This window comes from Anser anser (genome assembly GCF_964211835.1).
Source record: "Anser anser genome assembly, chromosome: 1".
In the NCBI taxonomy this organism is placed as follows: Eukaryota; Metazoa; Chordata; class Aves; order Anseriformes; family Anatidae; genus Anser; species Anser anser.
In genome coordinates, this window is record NC_139720.1 from 96,083,996 (window position 1) to 96,102,807 (window position 18,812).

An 18,812-nucleotide genomic window follows, 5' to 3' on the forward strand; every position below is an offset into this window, starting at 1 on the left:
ATAGAAACAGCCTGGCACTGAAGCTAAGGAAGCCTGGTTCCCTGGGAGTGTAGTCTAGGGTTTGGATTACTTTCTGTCAGAAGGGTGAGGTCTGTCCAAGGAACCTAGGCTAAAAAGCAGACTACATGCCTGGAATGTGGGCTAGTGACTGATGTTGAAGAGGTAATTTAAACGGAGATAAAGACTTTCCTTGTACACACTCTGCTGAGCGTGACTACCAGCCATCTTACTGCCATCAACACAGTTGTCAGAATCAACCACCACTGGCATCCCAGTCATTTTGCATACCCAGGCACAAACAGTGGGATCCCAAAAACTCATAAAGCTAGGATTAGAAAGTAATGAGATCTCATACTGATGAGTCACAGTAATCCCCTTCTGAATGATATTGTTAAGAACAGGGAATGATGTAGATAAGAAACCCCTAGGACAAGACACATTGTTATTTGGAGGTGATGTGCATGAGTATTGCTCACCACTGGGAAGTAGGGCAGTGCTATGGAGGTGTCTGAAATATGACAGCAGAACCCAAGGGAAGGGAAAACAATTGCCATGGGCCCTGCCACCGCACTAGTTCAGTATGAGGACAAAGTACAGGAGATAGGTGATGGAAAATTGAAGTGAAATCACAAGTAGAAACATACAGTCTCACAGGTATCAAAGAAGGAAATGGAAAGGCTGCAAGGGATAGCCTTACACCTCTTGAAACTTACAGGGTTCAACAGCAGCCTACAGGCAGTGAGGAAAACCGAGGGCCTGCACTGAGTCAACAATGGCATAATTTGTTAATGATGTTGGAAGATAGCTACTTGATTTACCAGGACCAAAAAAGTGAACCCCCTCTGTGGTGTTTTAATTGTGTTCAGACTGTCCTCATCAGCCTGTTGGCAGAGGCCAGTGAGCACACATACCTACAGCCATCAGCCACCTCCAGTGCTCTTTCTGTGACAGTTGAACTGGGCACTGGATGAATTCCTAAGCATTTATCAGACTTAGCGTTTATAAAGAGCTTGCAAGAGGCAAACAGCAGGGCTGGAGAAATGCCAGTAAGTGATAATCCAAGAAGATTCAATGGCTTCTCTTTTGAGCAACAGTTGGAGAGCTCCTCCTCTTTGGAAAAGCCACTAAGGATACATATTCAGAGCTCAGATCTCCTAATTTGGGGACAGTATAAATTACTATCTTGTGTGATGCAAGTGAGAATGAGCAAGAAGAGAATAGTTTCTCATTTGCTTTGTGTGCTGTTCAGTTGACTTGTCTAGCTGAAATAACTCAGACACATCTGAGAACCTCTTTCATTTCACTTGTTTTTCAGGACAGGTGTGAGCTGTGGAGGAAATGGAACCATTTGTGAAATCATGACATCTGATAGAAACATCCAGCCTTCCTCTTGGTTTACTACCTGGGTAAAAAATTTGTTTATATGAAATGCTGGATTGCTTTGTGAACTACTTCAGCAGGCCAAGCCAAGCTGGTCTTCCAGCACAACGAATTTATGTCCTTACAGTGGCTTCCTGCCAGCATCCTCTCTATTGAACTGTATTTACATTAGCACTGTAAAACATTACTTCATTCAAGTGTCTGAAGTGAAGCACTCACTCCTTCCATGCACTTAGTTCCTGATTGTTGCCAGCTGGTGAGAAGTTAGCAGATTGCTTTTCCCAGCTGGCCCCTGCCATTCCTCCTATAATGAGAATTAAAGATAGTGGATCACTGAGGTTATTTAAGCTTTAGTTGCCTTTAGGTGGGGGTAAGTGCAAAATATTAGATGCTTCTTTCAACTTAGGTTGAAAGATGAATCCTTCTGTTAGCTTCAGCAGACATTGCCTTGGGTATCAGTTCTTGATGTCCTTGAGTCTACATAGTGGTAAGTGATCTGGATGATGGTTCACTGTCTTTCAGGTTATTTTTGTTTTTTTTTTCTTCCCTTTTTTTCCCCTGTAACTTTCTAAGTGCTTTATAAAGTGGAAGTATTTTCATTTTAGGGAAGGCAAAAATGGCGGAAGAAAAGGGCAGGTAATATTGTTGAGCCTGATATAGATTCCTCTCCTGAATCAGTAGGATGGTTTCAAGGTCTCTCACTGACCGATCTATGACAATTTCTATGGAAATGAAAGATTAAAAGAGGCTTGACTCTCCTTTGTGTGCACAGGTTGTGTTACTTCTGGATAAATGCTTCCAAAATGGAGTTAAAATCATATGTTTTCTGTATGTTCTAAACAGACTTTCTGAAGCACAGTCTTTGTTCTCTTTATTTCAAGAGGAGTTCTGAGGGAGGATTTTCATCCTTAAATTTCACTGAATATGCTTACATTACTCTCCTTGTCCTGTGTCACACTGTACTCCCCAAAAGCACAGGGACTCTGCTAGCTTACGAGAATGGGGGGGGAATGATTTCATGACTAAAAATGGATGGATGGTACCAGCTAATCCAGCTGATGAAGGGAATATGTATTTTGACTTGGATGTAAGAACGAAGTAAATAATCCTGCCTGGAAATTTGAAAAACACTTTGCTTTTAATGCTAAGAAACATGTGACTCCTAATTTAAGAAGAATAATTGTTAAATAGCTTGGAAATATGATTTCTCATACAAGTGCTCCATTTCTGGAACACTTAATTTTCTCAGTGTTAACTTGCAGACTGGGGCACTGAAAAACTTTTCCCACAATAATCCTTTTCTGGTTTAAAACACAAATCAGGATTTTAGGAGGCTGTCTTTCACTTTCTGGCTTAGTTCCCCTGCCTTTGAAAAGGGGAATTGCACTTGTCATACAAAATCAGGATTGTGTGAAATTTCTTAAGGTCCTTGGATTCAAGGTTTGAAGGAAATTACTGAGAGATAGTAGTACTTATATTACTGTTTCAATATAATTCATTCCTCAGTCCTGATTTGCTCACAGTTTTCAGTCTGAGGAAATGGCACACAGAGAATAAGGAAATGTTTTCATGGCTTTATAGGAGGCAGAGGAGGCATGTTGAGGGGCTGTAAGGGCAGTCAGCAGTAAAAATGACTGGTACTCCCTTATATATTAAGGTGGGCAACTTAAAAAAAAAAAGGCACTTGGGAGGGTTAGTTGATTTTTGTTTGCTTGTTTTAAGTGGAATCAATGCCTTTTTTTTTTTTGGCCTCTTAAATTTGCTATATGGGTGTTCACACCTTCATGGGAAGAAACCATTTTTACATTCCAAACCCAATGGAATCCTACTGACTAGGACAAAAACAGCCTCTCCTGGAGGTGAAGCCAGCCTCTCCCTCCCAGGCATACAAGCAGCTGCTATTCTTTCCTATACAAACAGTTTTCAAGTGCTGCAAGCCTGATTAAGGGTGAGTCTGCCTCACTGAAGCAGGTCTCTCTTTCTGAACAGAAAGTGCAGGTGACACCAGTGGAGATGCATTTAACTTTGCCTGGGAACTTGGCCTTATTTCTGATGATGAATATATTGACTTCTGTCTTACAGGGTCATGGCTGGTCAGCAATGAGGAAACATTAAAGACTCTGGAAGTGCATTTTGGCTCTGTCAAAGAATGTGAGCACACTTACTTCTGTTTATTTACTTCCCTCCTTCATTCCCCTCTTGCCTGTGGTGTAGATTAGAAGTAAAAGTCTCCAGAGAGTGGATTCCTCATTAAGATTCCTGATACCTCCTGGTATGCAGAGGCTGGGATTACCACATGAAGGGCATCCTGCTATTTTTGCCTCTGGTCCAGTCCCTTTGAAGGGACCCTGGAACACTTCACAATCATGCAGATTTATGAGCACTGAGTAGCCTGCCAGAGCCTTTCTGACATATTCCTGTAAACTAATTATGGGAAACTGCCCCAGGCCCCTGTCATTAAAAGTACATTCTTAGCATTTCATGAACAAAGCTTAGTTTCCTCCTTCTGTTCCTATAGGATATGATCTATTTCCTGACAGATGTTTATCCTGAAACATCAAGTGATTGTTTATGAGGAAAGTAAGTGAATAGAAGCATACCGTATCACCTAGGATGAGTCACAATGTGAATCCTGAATCCCCAGTGTGGTCTGAATTTCTCCAGTGCCTGAGGAGATTGCTTTTTAAGATTTGGGTTTGTTTAAATCTGTCTTGATTGGCAACTGGGCACTTCAAGTTCTGTAGCTGGTCATCAAGCCTTCATTTTCAGTGCTGCCTTAGCATAGCTTTTGACCAAAAGCTATTACCCACCTGCTGTCTATTTGAGCACTTTAATGAAATTAGTTGATCCCTCCAACTGCTTGTGCCTTGCTGGCTCTTAAACACTACAACATGAAGTGCCAAGAAAAACAGACATATAGAATAAACAAGAATGGCTGTTGGCAGGAGCAGAGTACTGGCTCATGTAGGCAGAAAAACACAGCATCCTTTGGCTGACAATCACATGTGATCCCAGGCACCTGGAGAGCTGAGTGGCCTGCATCAGCTGTATGTGCCTGAAGCAGACTGAGAGGTGATGGATACAGATGTAGATGCTCTCTCTACATGTGCACAATGCCCTTGTTGCCTTGCTAGGCAAGGATTACAGGGAGATCAAATTCAATTCATAGTCATGCAAATCATTCCTGGGGAGCCAGACTGAGACACCTTCTGGCTCAGAGAGGTGATCAGGTTATCACCATTTACCTGTTTATATCAGGCCAGCTGAGCTGCCATAACTACGTGTGCTTCAGGCTGCCTGACCTGTTAGTTACTGTTTTCTACTTAAAACCTCAGTGAAATGCCTAATATGTGTCAGCTCATTAACCTGAGCTGTCACTTGTGTTTGGTCAGTGTAGGAATCTCAGCTTCTTGCTGCTGTTGCTTATGGATGGTATCAGCTGGAACTTAATTCCTGATTAAGGACCTGAACTGTGTGTATGAACATAGACATTACACTTTTAAGTGTCATGTTTATGTGCACAGTGGTCACAAAGATACTGATTTCATTAACAGATCTTAAAAATCACAGGCTAGTGTTCTTGCCAAGGCTTTCAGTTGTGTGTAGGTCAAACACCAGATGATCTGCAAAGCACAAGGCTTTGAACTGACCCCTGCAATTATATGGCTGTCTTCCTGCTACAAGGTTTTGAGCTGCCAAGTAAAATGCAGTGAGGAAAATAATATGTGGAGGGATATTCATATTTTCCATCTGTAAATTATTAAAACCCACATGTCCAGAAGAAGAGACTTACCTATTATAATATTATTACTTAAGCTCTGATTTCAGGGTGTTTTTTCTTATTCCTAGATGTTTTTTGTTTTGTTCATATGTTACATGGAATATAGATTAATAATGGCAGCTGGGCCACAACAGGATGCATACCATTCAGTCTTCTGTTGTACAGATTTTTTTCTTCCTGGAAATGATGTGTCTGAAATTCTCCCACAGGGTGAGGCCAAAGCAGGAGGAGAACCTGAAACACACCTTCCTTCCCCTGACACCCACAGAAGAAGCACTGAGAAGTCTTCTACGAGGTGAAGAGCTGAGGGGACAGAAGGCTTCTTATAAAGGCTGCTGGAGATAGAAGAAATGGTAAGAAAAGGGGAATTGAGAGACAGGGTGAAGGAGTATTTGGGGAAGTGCTGATTGATGTCGAGGCAAACTGATGGAGGCTTAGAAAATAATCACAGGCCTCTCTTCCCTGTATCTTGTCACATGAAGAGGTGTGCTGTAGGGTAGAGCCCCAGCACAGTCTTTAATGCTGCTGGTGGTTATCTGATTTCCACTAGCTGAAGCTCTGGTTTTTGACTTGATTGTCTTCTACTCGCTCTTGTCATTAGTGAAAATTATTAAAGAAACAGGGGAGCAGAGAACTGAGCTGAGCCCACAGGGTTGCTGGAGGAGCAGCACAGCATAATTCCTGGTCTGAAATGGGTGAGGCAGTAATTGGGGTGTACAGGGTGGGGATTGATGTGGTCAAGTAAAGAATTGGCAGAATTAATTGCATGTGCATGTGGCTACTCTGCCTATTTTCCCTTTTCTCAGTAGTGTAGTTTGGCTCTGAGCCTATTCCAGAAAATCCTAGCTTTCCCCTTCATTATTTCCCATAGTAAAGGTTGAATAAAATCAAATGATAAATAAACTGTGGCCTCAAACTTTCCTTTAGGACTTGCAGGAAAGGCAGTTGTTAGTGTTTTTTGACTGTTCTCCCCCCCTCGATTTCTCATAGTTTCTCAACTTGTTCTGAGAAAAATTCTCAGGCTTTGCTCCTTAGAGCTGATGCTGATAAATGGCCTCAGCAAGAGACCCAGTGAATTCCCATAGTGGACTGAGACAGAGCTGCGTGTCCCTGTGATGATATTATTATTTTTTGGGAGGGGGAAAATGAGGGAGGGCAATAGGCTGCTTCCTCAGCTGGGGTCCTCTACTTGGAGACAGAGTGCAAAGCAAATTCAGCTCAGAGCTGCTGGAAATACTCAAGAAAAAGATTAGGTGATTTTGATGGTCCATGGATTAGCTGATAATGTGCCATTGGGGCCTCTTTCTGTAAGAAGGCTTTAGGGTTCACCCCACTCCAAACCCATCACCTGCAAATAGATATAAACCAAGCTCGGCTTACACTAGACAAGGCTGAAAAGCTGTGCAAGGAGCATACTTGATGGCCCTGAAAGGTGGCACAGCAGGTTGTTTTCTTTTCCCCAAGAAGATGTGGGATATAACAGTACTGCCTTCCGCTTCAGAACCAGCAGAGCAGATGCCAGCTTGAGGGGCTCTTCTACCACGCTCCTTAGAACAGGACAGGCATACTGTTCTTGCTATAGGCGTGCTTCACAGGGTGTGTGTCTGTGGTATATTGTCATGCTTTTTTTATCAGCATCCAGTGAAGGCGTTCTAGTGCCACTAAACCTAAGGCTTATGAGCCACAGGCTCCTCAACTCTGCTCCAGCTTTCCCATTGATATGACCCCATTCCAGAGACAGGGAGGACCTGTATTAGTAGTTGAATTTGTTGTGAAAGCACAAGTTTATGAAATGGTCACCACTGCAGCCTTTTCCATCCACCTCCACTTCGGTAGAAACAATATATTTAGTCTCACCTAATCCATCTCTGGCAATATGGCATAACTCCTACTACTCCTGATATTTATTTTTATGTATTTCTTAAACTGAAACAATATTCTCTCTTCTTTAAGTCTACTCCATACAGTAACATACCTCTGGATGCACTGCACTGTCAGCAAGATGTAGACAAACATTAAAGAGTCACTGCTGGAGTGGCAAGAATAAGAGGCTTAGAAAACATGACCTGTGAATAAAGGCTGAGAAAATCAGTTTTGTTTAGTCTGGAAAAAGAGAATATGGCAGGAGCAGGGGTGGGAAATATGATAGTTTTCAGAACTGTCTGAGGGTGTTACAGACAGGACAGTGATCAATTCTATGGGTCAGGGTGGGGTAAAGCAATAAATTGGCCTAAGTTCAGCAAAGGAGACTTGTATTAGGCCTTAAAGAAAAGGCGGGGGGTGGGGAAATCAAACTCCAGCTGCCAGGACTGTTGAGTGTTGGCAACTTAGGGCCTGTGGAATTATTGCTAGAGGGAGGCTCAAAAATGGACTGCAGGGGTGAAAACTGGAGAAAACAGATCCTAAAATTTCACTGCATTTCCAGTCACACTTCTGTGTATCATCATCAATGCAAATTCCATGCTTAGTCTTGACCATTTTCATCTAAATGCAGTCAGTTGTATTTTCATCTACTTTTATTTTCCCTTTCTTGCTGCATTTAGGTGTTTTCCCATATTGTACTCTTAATCCATTTCATATTGCCAGATGAAAATACTGGGTGGTTGTCAACTCAAAGGGCCTGGTTTCTATATTGCGTCCAATTTGAACACGGTCGTTTTTGTCTTTGTACATCCAGGGGAGTAGCTCTGTTTCTGTACAGTATCTAGCATACCAAGATTCTTGTCTGGCACTGGGACCCTAAACAATGCTACAGGACAAATACATTTAATTAGTTATCTTCACTCTTCCACAAAAAACTTATTCCTGTCTGTGGCCGCACTTGAGCAAGACTGGGGTGTTTGATGTGTTGAGCTCAATGAAATGTGGCTTCTAGTGCTTTGCAGGATGCCTGTAATAGGGAAGGTACAGTGTGAAGGGGCTGTGGCTGACTATCTAATGCTGCATGAAGAACACATTTGTTGTGTTACAAGTGCGTGCCAGAGAGCAGCAGGCCAGCAGTAGGATCTCACTTTGACAGAAAACACTGTGATATGCTAGTTCAAAGATGCGAAAATGAGCATGTAATTAGCCTGTCATGAAATGAATTGACTGAAGATACATATTACAACCAGGCCTTATGTGTTAGCTGCCCCATGAGGCAGGACCTGTACAGATTATGTGAGGTCAGACTGGAAGAAACAGTTTAGAGGCAAAAGGAGGAGGATCGTGTGTCCTGCTTAATGTTAGTGTCCTTAAGCAAGACCTAGTTGTCCTGTGCTTGACTTGCCAGAGGCATTACTGTCCCTAATGAGGAAGAAAGGGCTGAGTCCCTCCTCTGTCCATATAGGAGCACATACTGCTCCCGTGTTAACATCCAGATTTACAGCCCACATGTCATCATTCAGCACAGCAGAAAACACAGCCGAGGTTTCCCGTTGGGAAGCTGGCAGCCCTCAAGAACGTCCCCAGGAGCTCCTTGCTCCCTGCCTGCAGATAGGCAGCCAGCCCGTGGCCCCCTTGACAGCCCACTGCTTCTCAGCCTTGGGGCTCTGACCCCCCGGGCACTGACCCTGCTGGGGCTGCAACCCCTTGCAGGCGAGCTGCAGCCTGATGGGCACAGGGACTCACTCTTCAAAGGGGCAGGGGCTGAGTTCTTAAAACACCTCCATGCCCCACAGCCAATATCCTCAAGCTGGAGCAATTCAGAAATTTAGGGTTGTCTTTGAAGGTTGAGTTGTGACAGCTTAAAAGGCCCCTGAGATTCTCAGATGGGGCATGCTCTGGTGGTGTTTCAAGCCTGCTACAGCCACATTGTGCTGTCCACGGGAGGTTGTGGGCATGTCCAGCTCTGCCAGCTGTCCCACAGCCCTCTGTGCAGTAAGGGGCATGGGGGAAAGATGTCCACACAGAACCTGGGCTTTGTCTCCAGTGTGGGATAGAGTTAGTACAGACCTTCATCTCACTCTATTCTGCCATAACTAGTGGCAGAAGATGTGAAGCAGATGAGGACAACATGCCAAGCTTTACCTCATCATATCTGGGCATTGTTTGAAGGCAATGGAAAACTAGGACCACTGCCCTCCACAGAAAAGTCTGCAGAAGAGTATCTTGCACCTGGTGATGGTGCTCCACTTGGCTCAAGCTGCCCCTGCCCAAGTTGTGCCTCTTTTTGTGAGAACAAAGATTATCAAGGAGTGTTTCACTTTGAGGCTCTTCTGTAGAAAGTGTGGGGCACTTGTGTTCTGGTAATTAAGCTCTTTTTAAAGCATTTCAGCTTGGACATATGGCCTCCTTTCTCTCTCCATTTTATAGTGTCTCCTAGAGGTGTAAGCACGTCTGTGGTGCTGTTTCTTCCACTTGTGGTTTGCCTCCCACGCTCAAGTCCTTACAGCTGCCATACAAGTATGCTGTTTTTGAGGCTTTTCTCTTTGCAAGGTGTTGAGAAGAAATTGGGACTTAAATTATCCTGTAGGGTGTTGATGACACTTTCCCTTGCTGTGTTTTAGACCATGCTGGCTTGAGCTATCTTGTATCTATCCAAAGTTATTGCAGACAAGACAAGCTTTGATCTCTCCAAAAGTGCAGAAGTGGATGTCTGCCCATAATGTAATGTCTCTCCTATTATTGCTGAGCCTGGAACACAATAACATCTTATAGAGGGCTTTGGAGTTTAGATTACAGCCCATTTATTTATTTTGTTGGAGCACTGTCCCATAAGGAAAATCCTGTGCTGGGTTTAAAGAGCCAGACAATGGAGCAGCCGTCACATTTAGATGTTGCTTTTGAAACAATACCCTAATGCTACATCACTTTGCTCTGCTGGGTTCTGCTCCTACTCATCAATAGCAAAAATCACAAGATCAGATTTAGTAAAAAGGCTTTAGTGATGTTTAATGAAAAGCATGCTGAAAATGAAAACACTGGCTCAACAGTGCTGAAAAAGCTGAACAAGAAGCTCTTTGGTTCCTAGGTTTCTTCTTGAGCAGTGGATGTAAGCATTACCTCACACTCAGGAAGGAGGCAGGCAACAGATTGTTTGTCTCAGACTTTTGTGAGAAAAAAGTGATGTTACACTTAAAGTAAATAATAATGCCAAATGTATGCCAAAGATATTCCATACCTTACCGCTGAATCAAGAATTGGGTCAAGAATCCCTGCATATATAGAAAAGGAAAAAAAGATCTAGTCTGTCTGTGAAAATAACCTTACATTTTGAGTCTGCAGATAGCCCAAAATAACAGCTTCAAACTGTATGACCTGCTCTATTTGTACCTGATGCATTTTCTGTGATAAAAATACTGCTTGTTTTTCATTTTACAAATGTTTTGTTGAAAAATGTGTTTTTGAAAATTTTTAGTGAAAAAAGCAGATGCTGTTATGCTTGCTCTATTTGTCAAATTCCTCTCTTCCTCCAAGTTTTTAAAAATACAAATATGGTAAATATAAGCAGGTAAAAATACCTGTGTATTGCAAGGGGGTTTTACGCTTATTCTGATACCCTTTTGATTTATTAAAAAAAAAAAGGTAGAAAATGATTGAAATTGACAAAAAAAACACAAAAAACAACACAACACTAAGAGACATTGAAAAGCAAACCTTTGAAATTTATTCTCCAAAGTGAGCTTTCAATTCTCACCAGCTTGATTAGAGAAATTTAGATAACTGTTTTGTTGACACTTTCCCTATGAAAGGGAATTCTCGTATGGATTGTTTAGTATCTTAGACATCTTAAAAGAATTAGGTGGCCCTTAAGCATCTCTGTTAAACTCTCCAATGCTCTTGCTCTCTTAAAATTTGATTTTCACGATGCAATTATGTGCAAGAATTATGAAGACTGAAGTTGTGTGTGTATACATATATCCGAGACTAGGGCGAAGGGGATTCTGCATTAAGTATTTATTAAATTCTCGATGAACCCCTTGACAATGTTTCCATTTCTCAATGCGTATGAAGTGCTTGAGATCTCTCTGGTGCACCAGATCGCTGCAAAGCCTGGGAATCTTGCCATGAAAATTAGCGCTAGTTTGACATGGATTACATGGGTTTTTGCTAGTAATTACTGGAACAGTGCATTTGGTAAACTGGCATTTGATGCACACACACACATGGCAGGTCAAGCTGGGTAACAGGAAGCACTGTGAGCAGTTCTTTCAGCCAAGTTTTCTTTTTAAAGGACCAAGTCAGCAATAACAGACCAAAATAACAAGCCAAGTCCCAAACAGAACAGCCAAGACTTCACATGTTATCCCACCTAATTGCTTAAATCCTCCTTACTGATTACCTCTTTTAAGTCATCTGTTAAGGGTGCAAATGAAGTTTCCAAGCCCGTCCTCTGAACGTGGACCCATGCCAACCCAGGACCCTACTTACATACAGCTGCTCAGATCCATTTAAAAGTTTGTGCAGAGGGATATTCTGCTGCATAGATTGAGAAATACGAGGTGATGAGAGAACTGAAAACACAACACGTGCTTGGGTTCAGAGCAAAGGCTGTGGGTCCAACTGGAGGGCTGAAATGACTAACTTCTGAATGATTAACCGAGCAGCCTTTGGAGAACCCATAGTGCAGGAGCCTCGTATCTTCAAGATTTTTGTGAGATATGAAGAGCGTAGGTCTATGAGGTCTTTTCACAGAATAATTCAAAGCCTGGAAACCTTACCTTGGGGATGGAGATATAAGAAGCTTAATCTATTCATTTAAGCAAAGAGAAGGTGAAGAGGTGACTTGGTCAGAGCCCACAAGACTTTAGTGTGGTAGAGGGTTTCTGGGAACAAAGATCTCTTTTATGAGGCAGGGAGAGGCATAACAAACCCAGTGTCTGGAAGCTGCATCTAGGTTTATACAGATGGGAACTGAGGTGCAAAATCATGGGCTTGAGGCAGGAATCACTGGCAGAAATTCTCTGCCTGGTGTTACGCCGCAGATCAGACTAGGTCATCACAACCAGCGCTCTTGGCTTTGAAATCTGTGCGCCTATGATTAACGTGATTCCCACATTATATGCACACATCAGCATTACATTTAGCCACTGAAGAAGAGAGAGAATGCATCCAATTAGCTCTGGGCTTTCTGCCCAAAAAGGGAAAATGAAGTGGGATTTTGTTTAAGGACAACCCCAACAACTCTGCAAAACACCATGGGATCATTAGCACTTAGGCAGAGGGGACTGGATTTCGAGGGCCAGCACAAAAGACCCTGCAGAATGAACTCTGTTCAGTGAGCTGTATTGAAGGAGGGACTGTGCCTACCTTGCTCCTGGCTTTGTTACAGTCCTAGAAAGTACAGAACATGCTTAGATAACCAAATCAGTGGTATGCAGGGCTGTACTGCTTTAGAAACAGCAGGTACAAGAAACCTTTATTTCCATAGGGTCTTGCATAAATTGAAAGGAGAATATCCTCTTCTCTGAGGCTGGTCATGTTAAAAGGGTTGGTGTGGATGATAGTGATGGGAGGCAATTGTTCCTATAGAGCAGGCCTCATTTAAATGTTTAGTTTTTCCTGGGAATCTAAGTTCTCATAAGAACTTTGAAAGAGTCAGTTTCAAGTGTTCTTGATTCACAATACAGGGGAAAAAAAGCAAGTTTCAAAGCTACAAAATATGTTTTTCAAATGCAAAAGAACTTGTCTTTGAAAAGGTAAGCAAAATACCTTTTTTATCTGCACTCTCAAAATCTTTTTGATGCACTTAATGGGTATCAATGAAATGCTTTGGTGATTCAAATAGAAAATGTTTTAATTTCAGTGGATGAGAAGTGTTTGGTCCTTTGACAATTTATTTGGATCAGGAAATATTTTGAAATTGTTCATGGAATAAGAAAAGCCAGTGCCGATACAGTCTGAAGTTCTGCTCCCATGGGGTGCCAAGACACCTATAATCGTCACCCATGTGTGTAGGTGAGCCCTTTTAATACAGCTGCTTTGTTTTGATTTTCCATTCTTTCTGGCAGAGTGGCCAGTTATCCTAACCAGACACTTGTATTTGCTGAACGTTTCCTGTCATCTGACTCCAAAGCCCTCAGTTTGAGTAGGGCTATAAGGCAAGGGTAATTGTGTTCGCTCTTCTAGGAATTCAGGTGGTTGTTGCCTTCTCATTCTCTTCTCTCTAGCATCCAAACTGAGTAACAAGGCAGGCTGTTTCTGACTGTCATTTAAAAAGACCATAGTTACCCTTCTTGAGTTGTGTAACTTGGTCTGGGATTTTTTCCTTCTGTTTTCCAGCCACTTTGAGGAGGAAGTATCATGTGAACTTGTGCTTTTGATCTCACCTGGGGTTGTAGGTCTGCACTATGCAAACCTGAAACAACTGTTTTAAAGAGCCCTTTCGTTTTCATCTTGTTGCTATTGGCAGGAAAAAAAGTGTGCAAAAGTAAGAGAAGAATTTTTTCCTGGCTGATTTGAAAACTGAATGGTTCACTGTTGCTTTTTTTTTTTTTTTCTTTTCTAAAAGTCCTTTACGTGGGACTGGTTTTTGAGGGCTTGTGATCACATATATAATTTGTTTTTCATCTAGCCACATCAGTTTACTCCATTTACAAAAGAGGCTTTCAGCACCTGACCCTATATTCAGGGCAAGTTCTGCAACCTTTAATTGTTTAATTAGCTGGTGCTAGTTTAAAAATATTTAACAGTGCCCTTTTAGCTAAATAGGTTATTTCAGGAAGCATCCCCACCAAATATTTTCATTCCTGTTTTACTTCCTTTTTCTTTGCTACTTTACTGAGAAAAGGAAGCAACAGCCATGATCTTTGGATCTTTGAGGGTGATCTTCAAATAATTGCAAGTAGCTCTCATTTTCACAACTGGTGAAATAAAATCCTCTACCTGAAGCCCCCTTTTTGCTGAGGATGTTTGTGCCTGATGTTCTTTTTGCTGGTGTGTTGAGGGGACTTAAAATAAATAAATAAATTAGGCCTTGTATCTTTCCATTACTTTTTAGTTTATTTAGTGGTGACTGGGCAATCCTTTCATCTGAAGCCTTGTGTGCTCTTTCTTTTTCCATAAAACTTTGGAATCAGATAAAACCCTAATGCAGGCATGGAAGTACTTTGCATAAAGTAACAAGTAGCATGCAACATGAAGGCTGCTTGTCCTAGTTTCCTCTGTCAAAAAGAAGGATATTGAGTAAAAGTGAAAGGCAGCACTTATAAAGGTGATTAAAAGGTATTCTTTTAAATGCTACTTAACTGGGGACAGTGGCACTGACAGAATTTGAGGGTTTTCTTTGTGGGCAAATTTTGGCTCAATGAGGAGAAAAAATAGGCTTCTGGGAAGCTTTTTCTTCTTCTAGTGACAACTAGCTACTCCTGCTGCAGGAAGATGACAAGACATTTGCTTTCTTCATCAGGCTGTCAGCTGACCTCTCCATGTTTATTTCTGGTAGAATGTCTGATGTTTTTAAGATCAGGACACTGGCAGCCAAAAAAATAAAGAATCAGCTGTTTGCCTCTACCCCTACCCATTCTGAGAGGGATAAAGAGGAGCGAACATAAAGTACCCCAACATCACTTTGTAGACTGCAGACTTTTCAAAGTCAGCATTGCACTTGGCTGAAATGATGAGATGCTGACATTAAATGCTGGTCAGGCAGAGCCAGTGTTAATATTTTCAATGCTTTAGAAAAAAAAAAATGAAAGTATGTAAACTAATTCTACTTCTGTTATGATGAAGTTCCTTCATAACATCTGAGCAAAATCAAAGCTGTGTTTGAGAACCTAGGCAAAGTATAATTTTTCTGCTCCTTATTTGGAACAGGGTGGGGTGGGGAGAAATGATGTTAAAAATGTTTAGTGACAGTCAACTTCCTTTCCTCGTCCCTGTTTCAAAAATTCCAAATTAGAGCATAAAGAAATCAGGTTGATTCCCATGGTCAACAGCAGACAATGCCAATGAATACACGTACTGTCAGCTAGTGAAATGCATAATCCCTATGTGCCAGAACAGAGACAATGGAGACAAAAGCCACAACCTTTCAACTCCAAATATATCACTGGGCTAAACTCTGCTGACACGGCTAAGAAAAAGACTGATCTAAAGAAATTACTATGCAAGAAAAAAAGCCCTCCTTGTCTAGCACCAACCCCTTGTGCCTAGCAGCATTGGCACTGGCTAGGTACTCAGTCTACAGGGCACAAAACTGTGTGCTATTACTAAGTTACAGGGAAGACACAACTCCTGCAGCAGCTGAGCACTTCCAAACATTAACACATTAATTCTGGTAGCCCCACTGCAAAGTACTAATGTGTTAGTCCTGTCCATTTCACAGGTGAAGATACGGGGCCATTGCTAGCACATTATTTTCCCTTCAGCGTTAACTTGGTCTGCACTGAGTTCTACCTGTGCCCATATAGTAGGCCGGCATATTTTAACTCCAGCAGGCTCATCTGCTACCTGCCTGCTCTGCAGCCTGATCTAGCTCCTCCACTCCACATTGTTAACACAGGACCCCCTGTGCAGCTCATGCGTTAGTTCATGGTATGGTCCTCCTCTATTCTAGCTTCTCACCATAGCAAGTTAGTGGCTGTCATACACAGGGAACGTTGCACTTCGTCTGAAGAAGGCCCCTCTTATGAAAATCTGGAAATGAAGGCTGCTGAGTGGGAAGTGAGCACCAGACTGTCTGAGAACCAGACTATCCAACAAACATTGCTTTATCAGTCTGTTGAGATAAAGGGGGCTAAGCCAGTATCATTCCACCACCACAGCTTATCTTCTAGAATCCCTCTGTATCTTACAATGACTAATGTTGTGAATGACAGCTTCTTTCCAAATACTCCAAGAAAAAAATGTTGGCCCAAGTTGGTGAGAAGTAACATCCAAGAGATACAGCAATGTTAGGCAGTTCAGTGCTTTGCATTACACAGTTAGTATTTCTTACAGTTCTCTTTTTACTGCTTGGATGACATTGTATGGCAATGTCTTCCTGGAGGGTGGATAAGAATATCAAGTCTGGGAAGATGGAGTAGTAATTCTTGCTGTCCCTTGTAGAAGAGAAAGAAAGGGGAGGAGATTGCAAGCTAGAACACATGGGATATATAGAGATGCTTAGGCTTCTTGTCAAAGGAAGCCAGCTGTGAACAATTCTGTATCATGACCCAAGCTTTTTTCTGGTACCAGCTTAGCTGTAATTTGGCCAGGTCAATCACTGAAGCAAGGTGGGCTTAAAGAAAGGGATTTACCTTATGTGGTTTCCCAGTGCTGGGAAAAACCTGGTGCTGCTGATGAGGAGGAAATGGTATAATAAACAGATATATGTTAAAAAGAGATTGAGACCAAGAGAGTGCTGTTTACCTGTGGGAACAAGTGAGGCGTTAAGAAGATGTTTCTATTGGAAGAAACATACTGGTAGTTTTCACTGTTCCTGTGCCTAGTGAAACAGGACCTCTGTAAGTAAATAAATTATACTAAAAATGTGTTTATGTTTCTAACTCCTCCTTCAACAGGAATTTAACTATGTACAAAGATTCATCAAACCTGGCTCTGCAGAGAGATAAAAGCAGTAAAGAGGTGAAGAAATAATTTTATTTTAGCAATTTTCAAGCTTTTACCTTTCATACTCACTGTAGTCTGTTCAATTTCTTTGTTACAGTGGGAGAGGTGGGTGTCATTCCCCCTGCCTTGGATATCACTGTCCAATCTGTTCTTTGTATTTAACTGCTCGCTTAGTTCAACAGCCACTTGCATATCCACAAACTTCTCTTTTTAAAATATTTCTTTGGCTCTAGGCGTTTTTGCTGCTTATCTCAAGAATCCATCTACTTGGCTCTCCTACAAATTTGCATCAGCTTAGGCAAGTTGCACTTGGCTAGGCTGCAGTGCCCTTACCCATGCTAAGCAGTGCCTTGCTACGCAAACAGCCTGCTGTCATGAGCAGTGCTGCTCAGCAGAGAAGATATTAGCTGGCTGCAGAAAAAGCCCTTTACTTGATCAAAAAATCTGTGTGATAAGAATCTTCCCCATGGATGATGAAAGTCTGTTTCTTCCTTCCTTTGGTGAGCACGTTGAGCCCTACAGATCAAAACCTGTCTATACAGGCTAAACATAGCTGAGTATTTGTAGGCGTTTCTGTGGTACCTAAAGTCAACAGTGTTGGGAAAGAACCTGTCAGGAGGCAGGGAAGTTACCTCTAAGAAGGTGATATTTTTTAATAACCAGAGAGAATGCCAAAAGCAAAAGCTTGCCAGGGAACAATTTGTGAAAACATTTGGTCTAATGATTTGCTAGTTCTTAAACATACTTGGTGAAATTGGTCTTCTTTGTATTAGAAATATCTTCACTGTACATAGGTGAATATTTATAGAAAAGCCAATCCCCGAGCCTTCAGCTCATCACTGCTTTTCTTTCTTTAAAGCTTGGTATTTATATCATCTAACCGTAGGGTAGTTTTGTTTGTGAATCTGGCTGACCAAAGTCCCGAGGGCCTGCCACAAGAAAGAAAGCTTCTCCACTGGTTAAAAACAACTTTTCCACTGGATGTGCTGGGAAATGTCTTACTGAATGAAGTAGCTTTTCTGAAGAGGGGACAGCTTTGTGGTATAATTCTGCTGACTACACTGAACTTCTACCTCAGAAAGATTCTGACCCTCCACCTTTTGCCTTTGCTATCATAAAAGCATCTGCTTTTTACTGGATGGTTGAATCTGCATGAGTTTCTCGCAAGAACGGTAAGTCTTACTCTGAGAGACAAGACTTCAAGAGGATTCGCTACATGGCAGCAAATTGCAGAGAATATATCACTAAAGCATCTTTGATACAAGCAAAAAAAACCCAAAAAAATAGTCATTATACACTCTACTGTTTGAAAAGCCCGAGAAGGTAAATTTAAAGAGTAGAGACTATAGCTTCCATTTCAGAACATCAGCAGTGTGAGGTCCTCAAAGTCATACCAAGACAAGCTCTACCACTTCAGCAGCCAAAATTAGCTTCATCTAAGGCCATTGCAAGGGTCATATATGTTTTATAAACAGAAGTTACCTAAAATTGGAATTTGCCATCTTATCCATCCAGCTGCTGAGGTTTAGCTATAAAGGAACACTGGTACAAACAATTCCATGTCTGAACTAACAAAACAAAACTAAAACTGATGAGGTTTTGCAACACCAAAACTGCCTATCATAGCAGAGGTAAGAATAAACTGAACCACTTTATTTGAGTCCCAAATTGTGGTGCTTTGGATGAACAGAGACCAAGGCCAGGCTACCCACAGAAAGTTCAATGCAGCCACCCAGGTCAGAGTCCAGGCACAACAGTGAGGACGATTGTTTGTAGTTTCTGAAAAGAGAACTGAAGTATCTCTCATGACCAGAAAGCTGGCCTTCTGTTGAGAGGAAACCTAAGTGTTGACGTCACGATACCAAGCTGTAGGCACTACATCTGCAGAACAAGTTTTCTCCTTTGCCAGTCACAGCAGGGCACTGTAACTAACTGTTTTTGGAAGCAATAACCTCATCCATAATTAGTGGCTGAGTGGCTACACATACAAAATACTCTTTTAACATTCTTTCTTTGCATTAATTCTGCTGCTGCACAGACAAGAAAAAGTGACCTTCAGGTTTCATTTGGATTTATTTATCTCCTGACCACTTGAAACTTGTGGCCATTTATCTCACAGCCTGGGAATGAACCTTGGCATCTCACCTGGCCACTTGATGACATAACTGCCCAAAGTTGC

At 41.9% G+C, this 18,812-nt stretch overlaps 1 long non-coding RNA gene across 2 annotated transcripts; it reads left to right on the forward strand.

Moving 5' to 3' along the window:
- Positions 1 to 1,459: 1,459 nt before the first annotated feature.
- Positions 1,460 to 18,356, forward strand: LOC310892548. Of its 2 annotated transcripts, XR_014578207.1 has the most exons (7): positions 1,460 to 1,867; positions 3,463 to 3,531; positions 5,371 to 5,514; positions 9,455 to 16,486; positions 16,585 to 16,648; positions 16,867 to 17,133; positions 17,520 to 18,356. It is a non-coding gene; the product is annotated as an uncharacterized lncRNA (long non-coding RNA). The 2 variants fall into 2 exon arrangements; XR_014578208.1 differs by lacking the exon at positions 16,867 to 17,133 and having other exon boundaries at positions 1,461 to 1,867.
- Positions 18,357 to 18,812: the final 456 nt, after the last annotated feature.